This window comes from Mesoplodon mirus (genome assembly GCF_964341445.2).
Source record: "Mesoplodon mirus genome assembly, contig: HAP1_SCAFFOLD_3777, whole genome shotgun sequence".
Lineage (NCBI taxonomy): Eukaryota > Metazoa > Chordata > Mammalia > Artiodactyla > Ziphiidae > Mesoplodon > Mesoplodon mirus.
This window is the reverse complement of record NW_028293903.1, coordinates 1-26,377: the sequence shown is the minus strand read 5'-3', so window position 1 is coordinate 26,377 and position 26,377 is coordinate 1. Positions and strand designations below refer to the sequence as shown.

The 26,377-nt window shown below is 48.2% G+C and overlaps 1 pseudogene across 1 annotated transcript; it reads left to right on the top strand.

Moving 5' to 3' along the window:
• Positions 1–417: 417 nt before the first annotated feature.
• Positions 418–26,365, top strand: LOC309798504 (zinc finger protein 541-like; annotated as a pseudogene). Its single transcript has 14 exons — positions 418–2,929; positions 4,573–6,433; positions 8,172–8,230; positions 8,438–8,595; positions 8,753–8,920; positions 9,814–10,139; positions 15,700–15,763; positions 16,358–16,500; positions 16,906–17,009; positions 18,249–18,324; positions 18,883–18,971; positions 22,564–22,704; positions 22,888–23,069; positions 23,187–26,365. The product of its transcript is annotated as a zinc finger protein 541-like (transcript).
• Positions 26,366–26,377: the final 12 nt, after the last annotated feature.

Sequence of the window (26,377 nt, the reverse complement as noted above, 5' to 3'; positions counted from 1 at the left end):
TCAGTGTGACTTGTCACTGTTGACGTTAACCTCCACCACCTGGCTGACAATGTTTGTCATGTTTCTACGCTGTAAACTTAGTCCCCGCCCCCAATACTGTCATCTGTGGAAGGAAGTCACTGTGCACAGTTCATGCGTAAGGTGTGAAGAGTCATGCTTCAACTTCTTGAGGGCAGAATAGCCACATAAATTATTTGGAATCATGCACGGCCATTTATTTCTTTGTTCAGTCATTCATTTATATCAGCATGGGCTCACGGAGATTTTATAGACTGGGTTATTATCCAGTGCTACTTTGTTGCTCAGATTGTTCCAGCTTTGACTATCGGGAGCTCTTTCAGTTGGCTCCTGTGTCTCTTTGACATACCCCGTGTGTGTGTGTGTGTCTATGAAGGAGAGAGACAACGAGATGGAGGCTGAGAGACTTCTGTTCTGGAACTACAAGATACTCTAAGCACATCCTGTATAATTTCCTGCCCAGTCCTAGAACCAGCCGTTTATCCAAGGAGCCCTTGTTACTTTTATTGGAGAACAGTATTAAAAACTAAGATCTGGGCACTAGGTGTGTTTGAACCTGAATTTTTAACAGTCTCACCAGCTATTTAATGAAACCAGAGTTAGAGAACCTCTGCTCTCAGTTTTGACTCCCGTCGCTCAAGTATCAGCATACCTCAGAGGTACTGCAGGTCCGATTCCAGACCACCACAATAAGGCCAATCATAGGAGTTTTGTTTCTTTCCCAGTGCCCATAAGTTATGTTTACACTATACTATAGTCTATTCAGTGTGGAGTAGCATAATGTGTTTAAAAAAAAAAATGGGGCTTCCCTGTTGGCGAAGTAGTTGAGAGTCTGCCTGCCGATGCAGGGGACACGGGTTCGTGCCCCAGTCCGGGAAGATCGCACATGCCGCGGAGCGGTTGGCCCGTGAGCCGTGGCCACTGAGCCTGCGCGTCCGGAGCCTGTGCTCCGCAATGGGAGAGGCCACAACAGTGAGAGGCCCGCGTACCACACACACACACACACAAAAGTACATATGTTAATTTAAGAATACTTTATTGCAGACTTCCCTGGTGGCGCAGTGATTAAGAATCCGCCTGCCAATGCAGGGGACACAGGTTCGAGCTCTGGTCCAGGAAGCTCCCACATGCCGTGGAGCAACTAAGCTCATGCGCCCCAACTACTGAGCTTGCGGTCTAGAGCCTGCAAGCCACACGTACTGAGCCCGCGTGCCACAACTACTGAAGCACGCGAGCCTAGAGCCCATGCTCCGCAATAAGAGAAGCCACTGCAGTGAGAAGCCCACGCACCGCAACAAAGAGTAGCCCCCACTCGCCACAACTAGAGAAAACTCGCGCAGCAATGAAGACCCAATGCAGCCAAAAATAAATAAATAAATAAAAGAAATAAGAGAAAAAAGTCTTCAAGTATTGGGAAACTACAGAACACTCTTCTAAAATAACTCATGGGTCAAAGAAAAAAATCAAAAATGAAATTATAAAAAACAACTGCTGGGCTTCCCTGGTGGCGCAGTGGTCGGGAGTCTGCCTGCGAATGCAGGGGACACGGGTTCGAGCCCTGGTCTGGGAGGATCCCACATGCCGTGGAGCAGGTGGACCCGTGGGCCACGGCTGCTGAGCCTGTGCGTCTGGAGCCTGTGCTCCACAACAAGAGGGGCCGCGATGGTGGGAGGCCCGCGCACCACGATGAAGAGTGGCCCCCGCTTGCCGCAACTAGAGAAAGCCCTCGTACAGAAACGAAGACCCAACACAGCAAAAATAAATAATAAATAAATTACTAAAAACTCCTACCCCCAACATCTTAAAAAAAAAAAAAAAAAAAAAAAACTGCTACTCATTTACCCAAGGAGTACAGAAACATGGAAAATTCAGATATACAGGAAAAGGAAAATTAAGTTGATCCATGATCCTACCAATCAATCCCATTCTGTTTGTTTCTATTCAAATTTATTTTTCCCTTTTAAAGATTAGATCATTCCGTTTTTCAACAATCCTCTTGTTGGTGGCACAGCACTTAGTGGTACGGCATGAACATCCATTCACGTCAACGGATATTTTCCTACAGTTGTATCTTAAATGCCTGCGCCATAGACCATTGAGACCAGAATGCAGTCACCCACCTGCCCTGGTGTCGGTTATTAGGTGGTTTCTCACATTTCACCAGGAAAAACAATGCTGCAGTTAACTCGCTTGCAGTTCACTGCAAGATCTCCGTTAATTTGTACAGATCGGCCTTAATTTCCTTAATTAAAAAACCCAGAGTGGAATTGGCTGGGAGAAAGGACTTAAACTTTTCTAAGATTTTGCATTGTGCATTTCTGGATTGCACTTGCAAGTGTGCTGTTGATGTTACCGTCATGAAGTCCTGCCTGTCGAGTCACTCTGTCCTGGAAGCTCTCAGACTGTTGCTGTCCCCTCCCTTACCCCCCAAGTGTGGCTTCAAGATTGGGTGCCGCCCTGGAGGTGTGGCCTGACCAGGGTCCCTTCTCCCCCTCACCTGGTGCTAAGCCTGGTCTTCTCTGCGAGTGAAGCTGCTGAAGTTGGGGTTCTCGGCCAACTCCCTGAGTTGGACTCAGCTGCTGAAGTTGGTCCGAGGGTGGTAGAGTGCTTCCGCCCGGGCTCCGATGTCCCCGGATGTCATAACCTGTGCTTTCTCCCTCTGTCTAGACCTGGGGCTAGGCGTGCTCAAGGTGCCCAAAGAGGCTAACGAAGGAGGCAGGGCCACGTCTGGGAGCACAAGGAAAGGAAAGCGGCAGCACAGGTCCCCTCAGAACCCACTCCTGGACTGCAGCCTCTGCGGGAAGGTGTTCAGCAGCGCCAGTCCTCTCAGCAAGCACTACCTGACCCACAGCCAGGAGAGGAGACACGTGTGCAAAATCTTCAGCAAGGCCTTTAAGCGTCAGGACCACCTGTATGTAGGAGTCTGGTCGGGACGTCTGTTCAGGGGGCTGCTGGGGGCTGGGCGTGCTCCTGGTTCTTTTGCATCCCATCCCATCCACCTGCACCGCCCCCCACCGTCGGGTGTCCCAGATGTGTGCGACCTGTGCTCCTACCACGGTCAGTGTTTGTCGGGGCAGGGCCTACACTGCCCCGGACAGCCCGCCCTCCCCAGCCTCCAGATTCACTGCAGTGAGGAGAGCGCCGCTGCGATTTGCAGACAGGACCCATGTGCTTTAAAAACACACTCCAGAGGCAATTTTGTCATGGAGGGAGTTGGGCTAACTGTGTAGAGAAAGTTTCAGAGTCCTTGGTAGGTGTCTGAGCAGAACAGATATGCACTCCATGAGGAATATATGTTGGCATAACACCAGGGCGTGAGGGGTTCTGAAATGCCTGTTTCTAGAACATGGCAATGCAGTGTTCACTCTCTTTTTTCCTCTTTTAATTCCACCTTTTATTAACTCGATTTTTTTTAAACTTGACTTTCAAAAGCAAGCTCAGTGTAAGAGGAGCAGAATTCCGTTTCTTCTTCATGTCTTAGAAATGATAAGCTTTTCTTGCTGCCGAGGGAGGAGAGACAGACTTTCAAACTGAGAGACTCGTAAGTGGGAGAGGACGATCCCTTGCATGTTTACAGCTCCCCCAGCCTTTACTGAGCCTTCGATGAATCCCGCTTTCATTGTATCCTCTCCCCTCTCGCCATTAAGGATGGGAAATGATTTACTCCTGTCACAAGCTGGTAACAGTTAGGGCTAGAAAGTGGGTCTCCGGATGCCCTCTCTGCTGCTTCCCTCAGATGGAGGCCAAGGGTCCACGTTTGGGAAAGGGTTTCATTATTTACTTGGTTCCATTGATTAGAACCATCCGGAGTAGGATTGTTGGGAACCCAGAGGGTGATTTACCCATTTGTTTATATTTATAATATATTAATGCAGGTATAAGTATGATGTAAATATAATACATACTTGCATTCGTTTATATTTGCAGAAATTATAGGCACATTTGGCTTTTTGTTGTTGTTGCTGTGGGGCTCCCAGGTAGCTGTCTAGAGGACTCCTGTGGGAAGGCGAAGACTCCTTTGTTCAAGGAAGGATCATCCCCAAGTTAGCGTTTCCTTAAGTTTGTTCTCAGAACTCTGGTTCTCTGCTTCTCGGGGATGCTAAAAGGGTCTATTTTAAAAACATGGTTTTGTGGGCAAATAAGTTTGAGAGACATGGAAAGTTCAACAGATATCTCTTTATCTGCTCTGTGGCTTTTCAGTTTGCTCCTAGGAACCTCCAAGAAGTAAAGAGTGTTTTTCCCAAACTTATTTGCCAGCTGAGCCCAAGTCCTCAGGGAGCAACTCTGGAGACTGGTGTTCCTTAGGAACCCACTTTGGGGAACTCTGACTTGGCTCCCACTGATTTTTTTAATCTCAGATTAGGGGTTTGCTTAGGGGTGAGGGCAAGAGCTCCCCCTTCCAGACGGCTTTGGCCGTAGCAGGGGTCTTTCCTCATAGGGTCTGAGCACAGTTTCTGAGTTGCGATGCTGCTGCCCCCTGGGGACACGCCTGGGCTCCTGCAGTGGGTGACCCACGCCGAGACACCCACTAACTTTCTCCTCATGTGATTCCAGGACTGGGCACACGCTCACCCACCAGAAGTCCAAGCCCTTTGTGTGCATTGAGCAGGGCTGCAGCAAGAGCTACAGCGACTACCGCTCCGTGCGCCGGCACTACGAGGTCCAGCACGGCCTGTGCATCCTCAAGGAGGCCCCTCCGGAGGAGGAGCCCTGCGGGAACTCACCCCATGTGCACGAGGTGGCCTGCCAGCCCGCACCCGCGAGCCTGTGGTCCCTGGTGCCCCCGGAAGCCCCATCCCCCATCTCCCTCTTGTCCAACCGAGACCTCCTGCGCTGTATCGTGAGCAGCATCATCTGCCAGAAGATCCCTTCTCCCGGGCCAGCCCTGGGAGGGCCTTCAGACAGCGGCGAAGGGAGGATCACGGCCTGTTCCTCCCTGCCCTCGTCAGGGTCCTCCTCCTGCGGCCCAGCCAGCACCCCGGCGGCCCCAGGAGCCCTGGGCACTGAGGTTCCCGAGGAGCCCCGGCCCCCACGGAAGGAGCCTGCCATGGACGTGTTCACAGCCGTCCACTCACGGGCAGCGGAGAACAGCGGCCCCGACCCAGCCGAGCCGGAGCTGCCGCTGCTCCAGCCCCCATCATCCCTGGAGGGCTGGCCCGAGGGCGCTCCCTGCCCGCCTGCCTGCCTCTGTTCCATGGCCAGACTGTCCCCGCCAGTTCCCAGCCATCAAGCCACAGTTTCCAGTGGCTCTGAAACCTGTCGGGCTGCCCTAAGAGCAAAGGAAACAGTATGTCTGTCGTCCACAAGCCCTCTGCAGTGCCGTCCCGGGAGGGTTCCGAGCCGGGCCCCGGGCTCAGCAGCGACTCCCCTGCTGGGGAGCCCTCACCCAGCCAGTGCACCGGTCTGGAGGACACGCCGTCTTTCCCTCCCACGCTCCTGAAGGCCCAGGGGGAGGCCTCGGGCGACCCCAGATATGTCAGCACCAGCGGGGAAGACGACTCCTGGGCTTCCAAGAAGAGCAAGTTCGACTGCGACTCCTTCTCGTGGCAGAACCCTGGTGAGCCTGGCACCCAGGACGGCCAGAAGTCCAGCGGCCTCCCGTCGGATGCCACACCGCTCTTCCAGCACCTGGTCCTGAAGTCTCAGGAGTCTCTGGTGAGCCACGAGCAGATGCAGGTGTTCCAGATGATCACCAAGTCCCAGCGGATCTTCTCCCACACCCAGGTGGCCGCCGCCTCCTCCCAGCTTCCCACACCCGACGGCAATCGAGTTGCCCTGAAGTCACTGCAGGGGCCGTGGCCACAGCAACCCCCACCTGTGGCACCCACTGTTGACTCTCTCCATGCTGGCCCCGTGAACCCTGATCCAGAGGGATCCCTAGCCCGCAGGAGAAAATCCACACCCGCTTTACCCACAGAGCCCTCCCCCAGCAGCGTGAGCCAGGACACAAAGGGAAGACCAAAAGTGGCTGCTGCTCCACCTGCCCCCACGGCGGCGTCCCTGGACCCTCCTGGAAACCCAGACATCTCCTCTCTGGCCAAGCAGTTGAGATCCTCGAAAGGGACCTTGGACCTAGGGACATCTTCTCCCTCGGGGCCTGCATCAGACCCAGTTAGGAGGGGAGGAGCCATCCAGAGCCCACCTCCCAGGGAAGCAGGCCCAGGCTGAGAATGGCACGGCTTCCGGGGCCACAAAAGGTGGAGAGGGCCCGGCCTGCTCCTGGGGCGGAGGCTACAGGCTCTTCTCTGGCAACTCCGGGGCCCAGCACTTCCGGAAGGAGAAAGTGAAAATGGATATTTGCTGTGCAGCTTCTCCAAGCCAGGTAGCCATGGCCTCCTTCTCGTCGTTGGCCGGGCCTCCAGCGGATCCCCCCTGGGACTCCAAGTCCAAGCTGATGATACTCAACAGGATCCAGGTACCAGGGCCCTCTCACGGGACCTGACCATGCGGGGGGCAGAGTCTCGTCCTTACCTGAGTCCGTGTTTCTGACTTGTCCAGGCACTGTATTTAACCTCAGCAAATCCTCAGATGCAGTTTGTTTACAGAGGGGGGAATGAAGGTCCAGAGAAATGATGGTTCCTCCCATCACCCTCCGCCCTGCAACACACACACACAAAACAGAACAGGGCTTTAGAGTTGTCAGAGACACTTTGCATCATGTTTCTTCACTGAACTTTTTCTGTTTGCTTTCTTTCTGCCTTTCGCTTCCTTTTGGATTTGCCTCCTTCACTTCTTCAGAGAATGTAAAGGCAGAGCTCCTTTACCCTTGATATTTGTACGTGAAATGCTGTGTCTATTCTGGTTGTGAATCACAGGTCCACAAGTCCGACTTGGCCCCTACTGCAGGCCTGGCACTGGTCCGCCCTTTTGGAGCAGCTTGGGTCCTCCCACATAGTGCCCACGAGGTCCTGGGCGCAGAGAGCTTGGCCACGTCTCTTCGTGATGTTCCGAGGTCCAGCATCCTTCCTGTCGCACCACAGCTACCTCCTCCTCTTTTTTTTCCCCACAGCTTTAATATTCACGTGCCATCTAATTCGCCATCTTGAAGTGCACCATCCAGTAGTTTTTAGTTTGTTTACGAGGTCGTGCTCGCATCGCCACTCTTTGCCAATACACTTTCATCACCGCAAAAAGAAACCCCACACTGTTGGTTGTCACCCGCAATCTCTCCATCCCTCCCAGCCCCTGGCAACCATGCATCTACTTTCTGTCTCCATGGATTTGCCTATTCTGGACACTTCATGTGATTGGAATCCTAACGCTGCGTGGCCTTTTGTGTCTTTTGCTTCTTTCACTTAACCTGATGTTCTCAGAGTTCCTCTGTGCTGTAGCACGGGTCAGAACTTCACTCCTTTTTATCGCTGGTAACTTGTGCATTGTTTGGAAACACCATATTTTATTTATCCATTCATCAGCTGATAGATATTTGGGTTGTTTTCCCTTCTTGGCCATTGTGATAACGGTGCTATGAACATTTGTGTACAGATTATTGTTTAGACATATGTTTTCATTTCTCTTGGGAAATACCTTGGAGGGGAATTGGTGGGCTCTAGGGTAATTCTATTGGAGGAAGTGCCAGACTTTTCCAAAAAGCTGTGCTGTTTTATATCCCTACCCAGAGTGTATGAGGCCTGCAGTTTCTCTGCATCCTCACCAACACTTGTTACTGTCCAGTTGGTTCACCTTAGTGGGTGGGAAATGATAATCTCATTATAGTTTAATTTGCATTTCCCCGATGGCTAATAATCCTGAGCATCTTTTAATGGCCATTTGTATATCCTCTTTGGGTAAGTGTCTATTCAGACTCTTTGCCCATTTTTAAATTGGGTTGTGATTTTATTTTTGAGCTGTGAGAGTTCATTATGTATCACTGATACAGAAATATACATAGTCCCTTATCAGATACATGATTTGCAACTTCTTTCTCTTATTCTGTCTTTTCACTTCTTGATGATGTCCTTTGAAGCACAGAAGTTGTAAGTTTTGATGAAGTCCAATACGTCTGTCTTTTGTTTGGTTTTGGAGTCATCCAAGAAACCACTGCTTACTCCAGGGTCACCAAGAATTATACCTGTGTTTTCTTCCAAGTCTTATAGTTTTCACTCTTGCATCTCATTTCTGATATGTTGGCTCAGATGTATTTTCGTCTTCAGGGTGGAAATATCTACCGGCTCCCCAACCCGATGAAGGAGGAGAACATGGCGGGTGGCTGGTAAGTTCCGAAGCCCCTCGGGAGAACTCTGGTGGCTTTGATGTGCTGGCCCTGGGTGAGCGAGCTCTGGATGCTTCACTCCTGAAGGGGTGAGCACCAGGCCACGGAGAATCGGGGGCATCATGTCCATTTCTTTAGGGTTCGTCCAAAGCTGTCAGAGGATCAGTGTTTGGGGACGGAGTCCCATTCTCCCTTTCTTCCCCACAGGAACCAGCACAGTGGTGGTCCCACAGACTGGGCAGAGCCAAGGAGCACTTACGTCTGCAAGAATTGCAGCCAGATGTTTTATACAGAGAGAGGGCTGAGCAGCCACGTGTTTTCACAGCGACCAGTGGCCGTCACCTCGAGGGAAGCAGGAGCCCCAGGTGAAGGGGCTTGAAGCTGCCATTCATCTCAGGATGGAGCCGTCCTCCTGCAGGGAGCCTGGCTGGGGGCCGGGAGTCAGGGCTGTGCTGCTCTGGAGGGGCCCCTTGCTCCCTACGTACTGTGTCTCTTAAAGGGCTGGCTCTTCTCTGTGTGTAGGTGTGTGGCATGGTGTTTTGCAAGCCACCAAGACAGGTGCTGAGGCCAGAGGGGGACAGGCAGAGTTCCCCGGGAGGCAGGAAGTCCTTGGACAACATGACCGCAGCCCCTTTGGTGGTCCCAGTGTCGGTGCCAGTGGCTCCAGCAAACCATCCCCCGGGGAGCAAGGTGGGTGCACTTCCTTCCGGCTGCTTTCCAGCTGCCAGTGGGAGCTGTGAGAAAAGCCCCCAAATCCTGACTCCAGAAGAGCTTGATTTGCGTGTTCCTTCATCCCTTCAACCTCCAGTGAACTTCCTTTGTGTCTGGCCCTGTGCTGGGCAGGGCTGGGGACACCGCAGCGACCACAACAGGCCTGCCCCCGTCTCCTGGGGCTCCCAGCCCAGCGGAGTAGATAGACCCATCCCCGGACACTGACGACCCAGAACGGGCCGGGCTGGGAGAGGGAGCTGTAGGAGCCCCGAGGGCACCAGAGACCCTGCCTGAGGAAGGGGGTGTTGCAGCTGAGAGCTGGAGGATGAGGAGGGGTAAGATGGGCAGAGAGGAGGGGAGATTGCGTGGAGGTAAGAGAGAGTGTAGCAAGGTCAAGCCGTCGTCTCTTCAGCCTGTGCTGGAAGACCCCACCTGGAGAAGTCCATGCTGGACTCGGGTACGGGGTGCATGGAGCCCACTGTTTGTCTCGCAGGAGCTGCTGTCGTTTTGAGGGCAACAGGTTTTCCTTTTGTCATGCTGTTGCATCCGTCTGGCCCCCACACTTTAAGTGCCAGTCACTTTAACAACGGACATGAGTTTCCAAAATGGTCTGAGTGAGGGCCTCTCCTTGGGGGGGGGGGGTTGCCTGAGAAGGCCCCAGCGTCAAATGTCGCCCGGCTTAGGGTCTGGAGTCTGGCTCAGGCGTGGTGGCCCTGCCCGGCTTCCTGCACTGAGGACTCTGGGCATGGCCATGCTGGGTGTGCATTTGGCTGGTCAGTACCCTTTCCCACTCTCAGGCCATCTTGAGGTCTGAGCTTTGGGGCCGGTGGCCTCAGGTGACCCCCGTGGTTCTGAAGTCTCTTCTTCTCCAGGGACAGGAGAAGGACGGGGAAGAGAGAGACTGCAAGGAGAGCAGCCAACACAAGAAGCGGATGAAGCTCCTCCGGCCCAAGGCACTGCTCATCCCTCCTCCGCCCTCCATGTCTGGGGAGCCGGGCCCGGGAGGATGCCGCCAGAGCTGCCTGCGCTCGCCCGTGTTCCTGATGGACCACCTCCTGAAGGGACTGTCCCAGTGACGTCCCTACACACCGCCCCCGATGCTCAGCCCCATCCGGGAGGGCTCTGGGCTGTATTTCAACACTCTCTGTTCCACATTCTGCCCGGGCCCGTCCCGACAGGCTCATCAGCGCCATGCTTGGTGAGTGAGCTTGATCACCCCATGATGGGCCTGCGGGGGGCCAGACCCCCGCCCCCTGTAGAATTTGGTCCATCCATTCTCTCTGGCCTACGCCTGGGTCTGCTCTGGGGGTCCCGTTGCTGTTCAGAACTATCCCAGGACCATCTGGGACCAGCAGCCTTCTAGGTGCTTATAACTTTGTAGCCAGAAAGAAAATAGACGCAATTTAGCCTAACCACCCTTCTGCCTGCCCTTTCGAGTAATTGTTTAAACAGCTTTATTGAGGTATAATTCACATGCCATATGAATCACCCATTTAAAGTGTACAGTGATTTTTTAGTGTATTCTTAGGATTGGACACCCATCCCACAATCTAATTCTAGAGCATTTTCATCACCCCAGAAGATTATATCCACGAGCGGTGACACACAGGCCCTGTAGCCCCCAACTCCTCAGCCCTGGGCAACCACCAGTCTACCAACCTACTTTTTCTACGGGTCTCCCTATTCTGGACATTTCATGTAATTGGAATCATAAAATACGTGACATTCTGTGTCTAGTTTGTTCACTTAGAATAATGTTGTCAAGGTTCATGTTGTAGTATGCATCAGTGCTTCATTTCTTTCTATGGATGAATGATATTGAATTCTCTGGATAGACAACATTTTATTTATCCATTCATCAGTTGACGAGCATTTGGGTTGTTTGTGTCCTTTGGCTATTGCAAACAGTGCTGTTAAGAACATTTATGTGTAAGTTTTTGTTGGACATAAGTCCTCATTTCTCTTGGGTATATAACTCAGAGTGGAATTGCTGGGTCAAAGGGTAACTATGTCTAACCATTTAAGGAACTGCCAGACTGCTTTGCAAAATGGCCGGGTCATATTAAATTTCCACCAGCATTGTATGAAAGTTCCAGTTTCTCCACATCCTTGCTCACACTTCTTAGCTGTCTTTTTTATTACACCCATCCTAGTGGGTGTAAAGTGGTAGCTCATTGTGAGGTGTTTGTTTGTTTGTTTGTTTTGTGGTACGTGGGCCTCTCACTGTTTGTGGCCTCACCCGTTGTGGAGCACAGGCTCCGGATACTCAGGCTCAGCAGCCATGGCTCACGGGCCCAGCCGCTCCGCGGCATGTGGGATCTTCCCAGACCGGGGCACGAACCCATGTCCCCTGCATCGGCAGGCAGACTCTCAACCACTGCGCCACCAGGGAAGCCCTGTCTTGCTACCTTTGTGGAAAGTCAGTTGACCATAAATAATTTGAGATGTTTCTTCTTTTTTAATACAGATATTTTACAGCTATAGATTTCCTTCTGAACATTGCTTTAGCTACATTTTGTAAGTTTTAGTATGTTGTGTTTTTATATTCATTCACCTAAAGTATTTTCTAATTTATCATTCCACTTCTTATTTAATACACTGACTATTAAAGAGTGTGTTGCTTAATTTTCACATATTTGTGAATTTTCCAAATTGCTGCCTTTTATTGATTTGTACTCTAATTCTCTTTTGGTCAGAGTACATACTTTGTTTCTTTTTCAATTTAATTTATTTAATTTATTTATTTTTTTTTGGCTGTGCTGTGCGGTTTGCAGGATCTTAGTTCCCCCACCAGGGGTCGAACCCATGCCCCCTGCAGCGGAAGCGTGGAGTCCTAATGACTGGACCGCCAGGGAATTCCCTTAAATTTATTTTAAAATTTAAAATTTATTGAGGCATGTTATATGGGCTAGAATCCAGTCTGTCTTGAAGAATGTTCCATGTGAATCTGAGAAGAATGTATTCTACTGATGTTTGGTGGAATGCTGTATTTTGTCTGTTTTGTCTAGTTAGTTTCAATTTCCTTGTTGATCTTCTGCCTAGTTGCCCTATCCACTGTTGAAAGTATTGAAATCTCCAACTATTATTTTTTAATGGTTTATTTCATCCTTCAGTTCTGTCGTTTGTTGCTTGGTGTATTTTGGGGGTCTGTTTTTAGGTGTGTATATGTTTGTAATTGTCACATCCTCCTCACGGCTTGACCTTTTATCATTAGGATGTGATTGTGACATCATTTGTCATTATTACAATAATTTTATCATTATCTCTAGTAATATATTTGGTTTTTAAGTCTAATGTGCCTGACATTCATATAGCCATTCCATTCTCTTTTTTGGTTGTTGTTTGCTTGGTATATATTTTTCTCTTCTTTTACTTTCAGCCTATTTGTGTCTTTGAAAATAAAGCATGTTACCTCTAGACACCATTAGGTGGATCATGTGTTTTTTATCCAGTCTTACAAACTCTGCCTTTTGATTGGTTTGTTGAATCCCTTCTTGTTTAATGTTATATTGATATGGTTGGATTTACATCTGCCATTTTGCTTTTTATTTTCTATATGTTACATGTCTTTTTCTCCCTCTGTTCCTCCTTTCCTGCTTTCTTTTGTATTAAGTGAGTATTTTCTAGTGTGACATTTTAATTCCGTTAATTTTTCACTGTGTCTTAGTCATTTCTTAGTGGTTGCTCTAGGACTTAAAATATATGTCTTATCAGAATCTGTTAGGATGTGTAATAACTCATTAACAGTGAAATATAGAAACACTGCTCCTATCTAGCTCTATTCCTTCTAACTCTTTTGCTATTATATGTGAGAGACCCAGTAATACCTTACTGGTCATGTTTCTTGCTTTATATACTTTTATTTCGTGTAAAAACACAGAATAAAGGAAAACAAGCATGATTTATAGAGGTTGTTATATTAACCTTCTTATTGACCATTTCTGATCTCTTCATTTATTCTTGTGGATTTGAGTTACTGTCTGAGGTGATATTCCTTTACTCCAATGCAGCTGTGCTCCTTGTGCAGTTACTGTCACATATATTATATTTCTATATGTTAGAGGCCCACAATACATATTGTTTTATGCAGTTATTTTTAAGGCCATTAAAAAAAGAAAAGAAATATGTAATCATAGTGATTTTTATAGTTACCCATATTTACTAGCGCTTCGCTTTTTTTTTTTGGTTTGGATTCAAGTTACCATCTGATGTCATTTGCTTTCAATCTGAAGGACTTTCTTTACTATTTATTTTTATTAGGGATATATAATTCACATACCATACAATTCATCCCTTTAAAGTATAGAATTCAATGGTTTTTAGTATATTCACAGAGCTGTGCAACCATCACTACCATCCGTTTTCAGAAATTTTCATCATCCCCAAAAGAAGCCCTGTACTTATTAGCAGTCCCTCCTTTCCATCCTCCCCGTCCCCAGCCATGGGTAACGACTAATCTACTTTGTCTCTATCGATGTGGCTATTCTGCATATTTCATATGAGTGGAATCATACAGTATGTGGCCCTTTATGAATGCCTTCTTTTAGTTAGCATGATGTTTTTAGGTTTCATCCAAGTTGCAGTATGTATCAGTACTTTGTTCCTTTTTGCGGGCTGAATAATATTTCACCTTTAATATTTCTTGTAAGACAGGTCTGCCAGCAACAGGTAGCCTCAGTTTTTATTTATCTGGGAGTGTCTTTATTTTACCTTCATTTTTGCAAGATAATTTGCTGAATATAAGATACTTGGTTAACACTTTTTTACTTTCAGTAATTTGAATATATTATCCCATTGCCTTGTAACCTACATCGTTTCTCTTAAAAAGTTAGCTGTTAATTTTACTGTAGTGCCCTTGTATGTAACAAATTGTTTTTCCCTTTTTGCTTTCAAGATCTTATCTTTATTTTTGCTTTCCACATTTTGCCTATGTTATGTCTGGATGTAGAGCTCTTTGTGTTTAATCTTTCTTGGAGTTTGTAGAGTTTGCTGGATATACATATTGTTTTTCATCAACGTTGGGAAATTTTCAGCCATTAATACTTTAAATATTCTGTCCCTTTCTCCCCTCTTTCTGGTACTCCCACTACATATATATTGTTGCATTTAATGACATCTCACATTTCTCTGAGGCTCTCTTCACTTTCCTATATTTTTTTCTCTCTGTTCTTCAGATTTCATAGTCTCCATTGTTCTATCTTCAGGTTTGCTGATCATTTCATCTGCCAGCTCAGATCTACTGTTGAGCCTTATTTTGGTTATTGTACTTTTGTAACCCCTGAACTATTTCCATTTGGTTCTTCTGTTTTTTGGCTGCATCGCACAGCATGCAGGATCTTACTTCCTCTACTAGGGATCACACCCATGCCCCCTGCAGTGGAAGCGTGGAGTCTTAACCACTGGACCGCCAGGGAAGTCCACATTTGTATCTTTTTAAAAAATAATTTCCATCTCTTGATGGCATTTTCTCTTTGATGAGAAATTTTTATTTTATCTTACTTTAATTCTTTAAGCATGGGAGCCAGGGGAAGAAGAAGCCCCCATCTCCTTGGCTGCACCTACCTGGGTAGAGCTTCCTTTACAAAGAGCTGGGGGCTAGGTGGGTAAGGGAGTGGGCCATGGCTCCAGTGCCACAGACTCTCACTGTTCTTCCCGAGATTTAGTAGATTTTCTTGAATGAGTATTTCTTAAAATGCTGTATGCCTTTAGGACAACTTGCAGACTTTAGCTTACTGTTCTTTTTTTTTTTAATGATTTTTGTCAGTAAATCTGTTGTTTTGCCGAGTTCCTTACTCTACTTTTTCAGAAGTCTTATCCCACTTCCATGCAATCTTTTTATTTTATTGTGATGTGAACAGTTAATCTGTGATCTGCCCTTTTAACAAATATTTAAGTGTGCAATACAGTATTGTTGACTATAGGTACAATGTTATACAGCAGATTTCTAGAGCTTGATTAATTGAAACTTTATGCCCATTGATTAGTAACCTCCCATTTCCCACTGCCCCAACCCCTGGTGACCCCTATTCCACTCTTTGATTCTATCAATATGAATTCAACTACTTTAGATACGTTATATAAGTGGAGTCATGCAGTATTTCTCTTTCTGTGACTGGCTTATGTCACTTAGTATAATGTCCTCAATGGTCATCCATGTTGTTGCATATTGCAGAATTTCTTTTTAAGGCTAAATGGTATTTCATTGTATGTTTATGTCACATTACCTTTATGTGCTCATCTGTCAGTGGACATTTAGGTTGTTTCCACATCTTGGCTATTATGAATGGTGCTGGAGTGAACATGGGAGTTCAGATATCTTTTTGAGGTCTTGACTGCAGTTCTTTTGGATGAATACCCAGAAGTGGGTTTGCTGCATGATATGGTAGTCCTACTTTTAATTTTTGAGGAAACTCCATACCATGCAATCTTTTTTTTCCAATTTTCAATTTTATATTGGATTAGAGTTGATTTACAATGTGTTAGTTTCAGGTATACAGCAAAGTGATTTTGTTATACATAATCACATATCTATTGTTTTTTAGATTCTTTTTCCATATAGGTTATTACAGAGTATTGAGTATAGTTCCCTGTGCTATACAGTAGGTCCTTTTTGATTATCTATTTTATATACAGTAGTGTGTGTATACCATGCAATCTTGAAGAGCCTGCTTTTAGCTGCTCTGGAAAGGCAGGCAAAAAGGGCCTCATGGGTCAGTTGTAGCCAGTCTCCTTGAGCCTCTTCTTTGGGCGTTTTCCAGATCACATGGACGGCTCTTTTGGCATCAGTGTGGTGAAGGACAACAGCAAGATCAGCACTGAACCGTGAGTTGGAACAGACTTAGAACCTGAGGGTCCTTGCAATGTGGGGATGCTTTTACCCTCCTTGCATTCCAGTGTCGGTTTTTCCCAAGGGAGCCTTCATCACGGGAAAGTCAGGTCTAGACCCAGAACCTCTCTAGGAGAGAAGTGGTGGATTTCTCCAGGTGTTTCCCCAATATTCCTTCTGTCCAGACATACCATAGTTGGATGTCTGCAGACAGAATGCCCAGCACCCTGGGGTTCTAGATAGAATTGGTGATGGCGCAGTGAGATACTGTTTTGTAGCTTGGATGTTACCTTGGATACAGCAGAATGCCAGGTATCAGCACATACCTCCCGTGTCCTAGACCCCAAACGCCTGAAGCCAGAAATCTGGCGATAAAGCAAATTGGAGGAAGGAAGGAAGTATCCCTCAAGAGGTCTCTGGAATACCAGAGCGTGTCTACTGGGCTGATGAGCACTCCCTGTGTCTGAGAGATGGCCAAAAGGTGGGTTCCACAGCCCTGGTGAGCAGGGCTCACCGCACATCTCTCTTGTATTTCCCATCTTGGTCACACACATATGCCTTTTATGTCCGTGTGTGTGGCCTCATTTCAGACACATCAACATAGGGAGCCAGTTTCAGGCTGAGATCCCAGAGCTCCAGGACAGATCACTGGCTGGAAGTGACGAGCATGTAGCTACTCTGGTCTGGAAGCCATGGGGAGATGTGATGACCAACCCGAAGACGCAGGATAGAGGTGACTGAGACTTTGGGGCCAGGTTCCTGAGAGCCCTCCTCCATGTCCAAGGGGTTTCTCCTCCCAGTTCTCACCTTGACCAAGAAGCAGTGATCCCCAGGCGGGGGTGGGGTGGGCAGAGCTGGCCTTCAGCGCAGGACTGCTTTGCTGTGCTGCAGTCCCTTGCCCCACCTCTCCTCTCACCCAGTAGCTGGCCAGGCCATCCAGAGCAGGTGCCAGGAGCAGGGTTTCTGCCCATCCTCCTTGTCCCTCCCTTCCCTCAGCCTGCTTGTAACAGAGAGGTGAGGGAGATGGTGACAGGAGCCCCCCACCCCATCTGTGCTGTTGGGGAGGTTTCCTCTCTGGCACTTGCTGACCCTCTGTGTCTCCTCTCCTTCTCGCTGCCGGGCTGCCTGCTGGAAACAGTGACCGAACTCTGCAACCTGGCCTGCTCCAACGTGATGCCGGGCGGGGGCACCAACCTGGAGCTCGCTCTGCACTGCCTGCATGAAGCCCAGGGCAACATCCAGGTGCGGTGCAGGCGAGGGGGGTGCTCAGAGGAGCTGTGGGAAGCTCCCTGCTCTCTTAGGGCCAGGGGCTCTAGGCGCAAGACACGTGCCTTCTACCTGGGGCTTTGCAGCTCACGAGAACCAAAGGCTGGCCACCCACCCTTCTCCCTGGTCGCTTTGGGACTGGTGGTGTCCTTTTGAACGTAGGGGAAATGCACACATACGGGCTCAATCAGTTATTTCTCTGGGGTGACAGCAGAGCACCAGGGTTCCTCCAGCGTTACCTCATCTCAGCGCAGCACTGGGGAGGCGGTGCCTAGCAGAACCAACTCAGGGCCTGCATTAATCTGGTTTATTTACTGAACATTGACTTTTGGATTAAAAATGGTGTATGCAAACCTCTGATGCAACAGAAATGCCTCTGCCTCCTCCAAGGACCCTCCTCACAATCCTGAAGTTTAGACAATGAAGAAGTCCAACTGTGTGTAGTGGGAGAGGAAGTCACGTCACCCGAGTTGGAGACCCAAGAGTCAGGGCTACATGGTGCTTTTTCTCAAGCTGAGAGGCAGTGGCTGGCACGTGGTGGGTGCTCAGCAGAGTAATCAGCACACGTTTACTGGGTCCTCCTGATACCTGGTGATGTCATGGTATCAGGCTGGGGCCAGCTCAGGGGCCCATTCTTGGTTTAATGCTCTGCTGCCACCATCTTGAAATTCTTAATAGTTTCTGAGCACAGGGCCCCGTGTTTCCATTTTGCGCTGGGTCCTGCAAACTGCATAGCGAGTCCTGACCGGGGTTATGCTGTTGAGCAAGACAAATGCCCCCTCTTTGCAGGGCTTACATTTTAGGAGAGTGAGCACATGAAATACATTTTTTAAAAGTGATAGATAATGATGAGTGCTATGAGGACCATAACATGGGGTAGGGCGGGGGCAGTGCCGCTCCAAATGCTGCTCCCTGAAGAAATAAGGAGCTTGTGCCAGAATAAGTCCACACACTGTTTCGTCATCAAGTAAATCTTGCTATGAAAAAGGTAACGTCAGCTGCACTCAACAGTCCGCTTAGTGCTGTAGGCAATGTGTCCCAAGTGGTTCACAGCTGGTGGCCAGTCCACAGACCGACCACACTTTGAGTCGCCCTGGGGTAGGGGTGGCTTTAGGGAGGGCTGCACATATTTTCTGAATGGATGAAAGAATGAAGGTGGGCCTCTACCTCACCTTCCCTCCCTCAGAGAGTTGCCCACCACTCCTCTCGTTCCAGGTTGCCCTGGAGACCCTGTTACTGAGAGGACCCCAGAAGCCACGGACTCACCCTCTCGCCAACTATCACTACACAGGTAACGAGCGTGGCTGCCCGCGTGGTTTTGGCCTGGCTGAGGCCCCTGCGAGCCAGTCACTTTCCATGGCAAGCTCTGCACGTGCCTCCCGGAGTTCTCTTGGGGCCTACACCTGCCCTCCCAGAAGGGCCCGTCCTCTCTGGGGGACTCAGTGGGTGCTGTTCTCTAGTTGGATCCAACCTTCCCCTTTCCACTGGTTCCCTCGTGGGCTCTTCCTGGCCAGAAGGGGGGTGCCAGGTTGGGGTGGGCTCAGGTTTCCCAGTTGAGCACTCCAGCCTTGGAGTCAGGCAACCAGGGGCCCACGGCTGCCCTTGGCAAGTCTCTTAACCAGAGGAAGCCTCAAGTTGCTGCACCTGTCAAGTGGGGATGGTAATAGCCCCTACCTGCTAAGGTTTTTGTGAGGATTGTGTGAGATAAAGCAAGTAAGGGGCTTAGCAGAAATCTTGGCATATAAGTGGCGCTCAGTGGCCTGAAAAAGGAGGGGAGTCTGCACTTCAGCCGTGGCTGTGGTCCCAGAAGGAGAAACAGCCTTCCTCCTCTTGGCTGTTTCTCCAATAGGTTCGGACATCTGGACCTCCATGGAGAAGAGGCTCTTTAAGAAGGCGTTCTGTGCCTACAAGAAGGACTTCTACTTGATACACAAGATGGTAAGGCGAACATGGCAGGCTGGTGTAGACAAGGCTCCTTCACACGGCCGAGGCGCTAGAACTGCAGGGCCTGTCAGGGGCGATACTCTGCTCATGCTGTGAACAGTTGACAACTGAAATGCCATTGCTTGGAACAACCTGAAACGGTACAGAAATGAATCCCATGTTCCAAATAAAGCCCTCCAGACCCCTCCCCACAATCCTACTTCTGATTGATAACCTGACAGGTATTTACTGCCCATACGGATTTTACACACCTATATGCACTTTCTCAAAAAAGGATGACATCATATACTTAATATCCTGCTGATTAATTTGTTTTTTAACTTGATGTACGCAAAATTGCACATAATCGAAGTGTAAGATTTAATGTTTTTGACATAGTTATACACTTGTAAGACCACCACCATGATCAAGATAATGAGAGTATCCTTCACCCCCAAAAGTTCCCTCCTGCCCCTTTGCAACCCTTCCTTCCTGCCACCCGGGTCCCTAGTCAACTCTTGTCTACTTTCTGTCACTCTAAATGAGTTTGCATTTTCTAGAGGTTTATATAAATGGAATAATCATACAGCATGTGATCTGCTTTGTCTGGCTTCTTACACTCAACCTAATGATTTTGAGATTCATCCATGTTGTCGTGTGTACCCATAGTTCATCCCTTTACTGTTGAGGAGTATACCACTGTGTGGACGGACCACCGTTCATTTAATCATCCACCTGTTGGTGGTTTCCAGTTACTGATGACTACAGATAAAGCTGCTCTGCACATTTACATACAAGTCTTTGTACGGACATGTACTGGGTTTTTTTTTTTTTTTTTTTTTTTTTTTTGCGGACACGGGGTTGGGATTATAAATACCTAGGAGGGGAATGAGGGTAACTTATAGTAGATGTATGTTTAACTTTTTAAGAAACTGCCAAACTGTTTTCCAAAGTGGCTCTACCACTTCCCATTCCCACCAGCAGGTTATGAAAGGTCCAGTTGCTCCACACCCTCGTCGACACGTGGTATGCTAAGTCTCTTTAATTTTAGCCATTCTAATGAGTGTACAGTAGCATCTGACTCCATTTTCCTAATGACTAATGATGCTGAGCATCTTTGTGTTTTTTTGCTCTATGTGCACCTTCTCTGGTGAGCTGTCTGTTCATATCTTTTGCCTCTGTTTTTATTGGAGTGTCTGTGTTTTTATTGAGCTGTAGGAGTTCTTATTTTGTTCTGAACACCAGTCCTTTATCCAGATATATGCTTTGGAAATATTTTCTCCCAATATGCCATTTGTCAGTCTTCTAACAGTGTCTTTTGAAGAAAGTTTTAAATTTTGCTTAAGCATAACTTACTAGTTTCTCTTTTATAGACTGTGCTTTTCGTGTTGTATCTAAGAAATCTTTGCCTAACCCAAAGTCACAAAAATTTTCCCCTATGTTTTCTTCTGGAGGTTTTATAGTTTTAGGTTTTATTTCTAGATTTGTGATCCATTTTAAGTTTATTTTTGTATGGGGTGCGAGGTGAGTTCATTTTTGCATATGGATATTTATTCCAATACCTTTTGTTGGAAAGACCATACTTTCTCCACTCAGTTGCTTTTGTACCTTTGTTAAATATCAGTTGGCCATATATATATGCATCTACTTCTGGACCCTGTATTCTGTTCCATTGATCTGTTTGTCTTTTATTAAGCTATTCCCATACTGTCTTTATTACTGTAGCTTTATTCTAAGTCTTGAAATTAGAAAATGTTAGTCCTTCAACTTTGTTATTCTTTTTCAAAGTTATTTTTTGTATTCTACATCCTTTTTAATTCCCTATGAATTTTAGAAATAACTTGTCAATTTCAAAATAAAAATTCCTACTAGGAACTTGATTGGTACTGTTTTTGACTCTATAGGTCAACTGGGGAGAGTTGTTACCTTAACAATATTGAGTCTTCTGACTCGTGAACAGGGTATATCTCTCTATTTCAATCTTTAATTTTTCAGCAATGTTTTGAAGTTTTCAGTGTACAGTTGTTGCATACTTTTTGTCAGATTTATTCCTAAGCGCTTGGTTTTTCTCTGTTTTGTTTTTGGGTTTTTTTTTGCGGTACACGGGCCTCTCCCCATTGTGGCCTCTCCCGCCGCAGAGCACAGGCTCCGGACGTGCAGGCCCAGCGGCCATGGCTCACGGGCCCCGCCGCTCCATGGCACGTGGGATCCCTCCAGGACCATTGCACGAACTCGTGTCCCTTGCATCGGCAGGCGGACTCTCAACCACTGTGCCACCAGGGAAGCCCAGTACTTGTGTTTTTTATGATGTTATAGAGTTCTTTTTTATTTCAGTTTCCAATGGTTTGTTGCTACTATGTATAGAAATAAAATTGATTTTTATATTGATCTTGTGTTCTGAAATGTTGCCAAACTAACTTACTAGTTTTGGTAACTTTTTTGTGGATTCCACTGAATTTTCTACATAGACAGTCATATCATCTGCAAATAAAGACACTTTTCTTTCTTCCTTTCCAACCTGGATGCCTTTACTTTTTTTCTTGTCTTTTTGCACTCTAGAACCACCAGTACAGTACTGAGTAGAAGTGGTGAGAGTGGAAATCCTTGTGTTGTTCATGATATTTGAGGGGAAACCACTCCACCGTTAGCTGTAGGGATTTTGTAGGTATCATTTATCAGGTTGAAGAGAAGTTCCTTCTATTCCTATTGTGCTGAGAGTTTCCATCAGGAATGGACATTGGATTGTATCAAATGCTTTTTCTGCACCTATCAAGATGCTCATATGATTTTTCTTTTAAGTTTAATATGATGAATTACATTGATTTTCGATTGTTAAACCAACCTCACGTTTCTGGGATGAGCTCCACTTAGTCATGGTATATTGTCCTTTATATATATATATATATATATATATATATATATATATATATATATATATATGTATATATATGTGTGTATATATATATATATATATATATACACATATATATACATATACATATATATATTGTTGGATTCTGTTCGTTAAAGTTTTGTTTAAAAATTTTCATCTATGTTCATGAGGGACATTGGTCTGTAGCCTTCTTTCCTTGTAATATCTTTGTCTGGCTTTGGTGTCAGAGAAATGTTGAACTTATGGACTGAGTTGGGAAGTATTCCTCCCTCTTCAGTTTTTTGGAGGGCTCTGCCTAGCTGTCGCATAAGGCTATGAGGTATCCACCACGTAAGGACACTCTGCTTTAATTAGTCCCTGTCGGTAGACATGTGGCTCCACATGATGTCACAGTGAGCGTCCTCGTGTGTACCTTTGTGTGCGTTTTCCTGGAGAGAAGCCTTCCTGGTCCAGCCTTGTTGCTCAGAGCGTGCAGAGCTTAGATGGTTTTGACTCTGGTGGCTTCTCTCTGAACTCCTTCATCCCCAGGAGGACTTTGTGATTCTCTGTCCCCCGTAGCAGAGGAGCATACGAAGCCGTAGGGGAGAGACGTTTCAGGAGGGCTTTCAAAAAGTGGCGGCTGGCCCCATGGGGAGGGGATTTAGGGCGTCAAGGCCATACTCACTGCTACTCCTGAGGCACTGTCCTTAGCCAGCTTCTGTCTTCCTCCACTAGGTCCAGACAAAAACAGTAGCCCAGTGTGTCGAGTTCTACTACATGCAGAAGAAAATGATCGATTTTGACTGTGGCCGAGCCCCAGTGCCGGAAAAGAGGGTCAAGAGAGAGCTGGGTGAAGCAGACAGGACAGAAGCAAAGGTAGAGGGTCTCGCGGTAGGGCTTCAGGAGTTCAGCACGGATCTGGATGCCCGGTGCTCATCCAAGCTGGGTGGCGGTGGGGGGGTGCACCCCGCGACGTCTGGATGCTCTGGACACCTGCTTCTCCCTTAGAAGGGCGGCGGGGCGGTCAGCACCCTTTCATCACCTCTGCCCCCTCTGCAGGTCACTCGTAGCCCTCGGAGGAAACCCAGCCACCGTCCAACCCCCGAATTACAGAGGCCTACTGAGAGTTCCAGGAGGGAGTCCATCCCCAACTCCAGCCCAAACACCAGCTCGAAGCGGACCCCTGAGCTGCCGGGGAGCAGCAAGGGCCAGGGCTTCTTTCCCTGCCAGAAGTGTGAGAGGTACCGCCCTTTCCCTAGATGCTCCCACACCGCCTGCCCTCAGCCCTCTGGGGTGCCCCCCTCAGGGCTACCCGCCTCCCCCTGCTCTGACCCCTGTGTCCTCTGGTGCCTCCTCAGGGTGTTTGGCAAGATCAAGGGTCGGAATGCCCACATGAAGTGGCACCGGCTTCAGGACCACGTGGATCCCACCGTCAGGGCAAGGTGGCCCGTGGAGCCCTTCCAACTGTAGGAGGAGGAGGGCGAGCTAGGGGCTGGCATCGGCCCTCTGCGTGGGCAGCTAGTTGGGATGGGCACCTCCAGCCCTGTTGCGTCTCCTTTGTTGTTTCTGTACGTTTTCCCTTGTATATAGTATTAAATTTGTTTCTTAAGAAGCTGTCTTCTGGCTTCCCTGCCTGTTGATCCAGCGAAGGCTTTTGAGCCCCTGCTGCTCCCAGAAGCCACAGTGACTGAGTCCCTGCCCTGGAGGACCCTCATACATTAATGCAGCCAGCATTTATCAAGCACCTGCTGTAGCTGTGCCAGACAATGCCCAGTCCACGTGATGGGGACATAGTGATGGAGGGACAGGCCCCTCCCCTCACAGAGCTTACATTTTAGGAGCGGGAAGGTAGGAGTGATAAAGCAGCAAAAAGGTGAGTTTAGATATCTATAGTGCATATGCTTTGGGCCGTAATAACAGAGGAGTCAGCGTAGGTTTAAGCTCTCAGGACACGTGGTGGTGCCAGTGGCTCCACGGTGAAGTCCAGGCCTGCCAGCAGTGGCCAGCGTCTGCAAGTCGGCTGCAGCAGCAGCAGCAAGAATCCCCTCTTGTACGCGGAGCACCCAAACCTTCGGAGGGTGCAGGGCAGAGAGCAGCTCCCTCCCTTCCTTGTTCCCCTTTTTAAAAGTGAGGAAAGCTTGTAGCAGCGCCCAACGGAACGCCCCTCACGTCTCCTCGGCCAGAACTGTAGCCCGTGCTCTTTCTGAACTGATCCGTGGCAGTGGAAAGGCAAGTGGCCACCGTTATCCCAGACCCTCAAGATTTGTCTCCAGGACAAAAGCATAAGTTGTGTTCCCCCCAGTTCCAGGAGTGGGGAGAACCAGTGTGTTCCCTCAAATTTGTTGTCACCCGATCCAAACTGGAATCCCATTTGCCAGGAAAAGAAGAGGAAGCAGAAACGGCCACTGGGGAGTCAGACCTTGTGTCCACCACAAAGTGACGAGGAAAGTACAGCAGCGGGCCAAGTCCGAGGGAGTGACGGAGTGGCAGACGCTGGCAGGTGGATGGCACGGGAGTGGGAAGCCACACTGAGGATGCTGCTGAGGCTGAGACCCACTTCCAGGCCCCGGTGAGGCAAAGCACAGACTCTGCCACGGGAACCAGGGGAGGCTGTGCAAAGCTCTAGCTGCTGTGTGGGGGCCGTGGGCGGCAAGACGGGAATCCTGGAGAGTAGCTGGAAGGCTCTCAGCGGAGATGGTGGCCTGGGCTGGAGTAGCAGTGAAGAGGCCAGAAGCGCAAGGATTAGAGATCATGTTCGAAGTAGATTCAGACTTGCTGATGGGTCTCACGTCACAGGGAGAGCTGGTAAGGAAAAGGACAGATGGAGGTTGGCAGGGCAGGTTGGGGTTTGAGCAACTGAGTAGATGCTGTTAACTGAGATGAGGAAGAGGGACACCTCAGAGGATTGATGGCTTAAGACGTGATTGTGTCTGTAACTATGTGCTGCCTTCGGAGGGACTGGCTAGGGGAGCAGGGCAAACGCTGGTGTCAGGAGGCTTCACAGAAGGGCCAGGTTTCAGCTCAGTCCATCTGAAAAGACGGGGAGGGAGGAGGAGCAGAGGAGGAAGTTGAGTTGGAAGCGGTGCGGGCACTGTGGTTGGGGAAAGGACTCTGGCATCAGATGAACCAGAATCTACAGCCTGGCTCTTCTTCCTTCTTTGCCACCTTGGGCAAGTCATTTTCCCTGTTTGAGTCTCAGTTTTCTCATTCTGTAACTGGGATGGAAAATGCCTACCCACATATATCTGGCTTGTTTGTTTGTTTTTAATACCCTTTAACTTTTTGTTGTTGTTTTGCTGTGTTGGGTCTTCGTTTCTGTGCGAGGGCTTTCTCTAGTTGCGGGAAGCGGGGGCCACTCTTCATCGCGGTGCGCGGGCCTCTCACCGTCACGGCCTCTCGTTGCGGAGCACAAGCTCCAGACGCGCAGGCTCAGTAGTTGTGGCTCACGGGCCTAGTTGCTCCGCGGCATGTGGGATCTCCCCAGACCAGGGCTCGAACCCGTGTCCCCTGCATTGGCAGGCAGATTCTCAACCACTGCACCACCAGGGAAGCCTTGATGAGAAAAATGTAAATCGGATATTGGCAGGTGCCCCGTATGACCTGAGCACTCATGCTGTTGCTGTCACCGTGTGGGTCCCATGCTCCATAACAAGTGAAGCCCGATGACACTGGAAATGAAAGTCTCTGGCTTCATGGTCGGGTGGTATATTAGTTATCTATTGCTGCATAAGAAATTAAGCTGAAACTTAACAGCTTTAAACAAATGGAAACTTTTACAATAGTGCTGCTTAGAGGGGCAGGGAACCCAAACTGTTTGTGGTTATCCAAACTCACCCCCATCTTATCTGGCAACCACAAGTGGGTGGTCCAGAAGAATTTCTGAATGTAAGAAGAGAGTTGGGCAAAGGTTTCTTGTGAATTACCTCCCTCCAGACAAACTCCACCCCCAGAAAACTGTTTTCTCAACCCCAAATTATCTGCATCGTAATCATCTAGGGGTCCTGTAAAAAATGCAAATTCCTGTACCCCACCACAGACTTTCCTAATCTGAATCATTGGAGGTAGCGCCCTGGAACTTAAATTTTTTAAAGAAACTTTCTTAGAAGACTAGTTTTTAGATATGCATAAAAGTTGGGAAGATGGTACAGAGAATTTCCATATACCCCACACTCAGTTTCCCCTATTCTTATCTTACATTAGTATGGTACATTTGTTACCATTAATGAACCAATATTGCTATATTATTATTAACTAAAGTCCATCCCTCATTCAGATTTCATTAGTTTTTACCTCATGTCCCTCTTCTGTGCCAGGATCCTCCCAGGACACCACATTACATGTAGTTGTCACATCTCCTTAGGCTCCTCATGGCTGTGACAGTTTCCCAGACTTTCCTTGTTTTTGATGACAGCTGTGAGAAGTCGTGGTCAGGTATTTTGGAGAATGTGCCTCAGCTGGGGTTTGTCTTATGTTTCTTATGATCCGAGGGGGAGGAAGACCACAGAAGTGAAGTGCCACTGTCCTCACATGGTATTCAGGGTGCACAGTA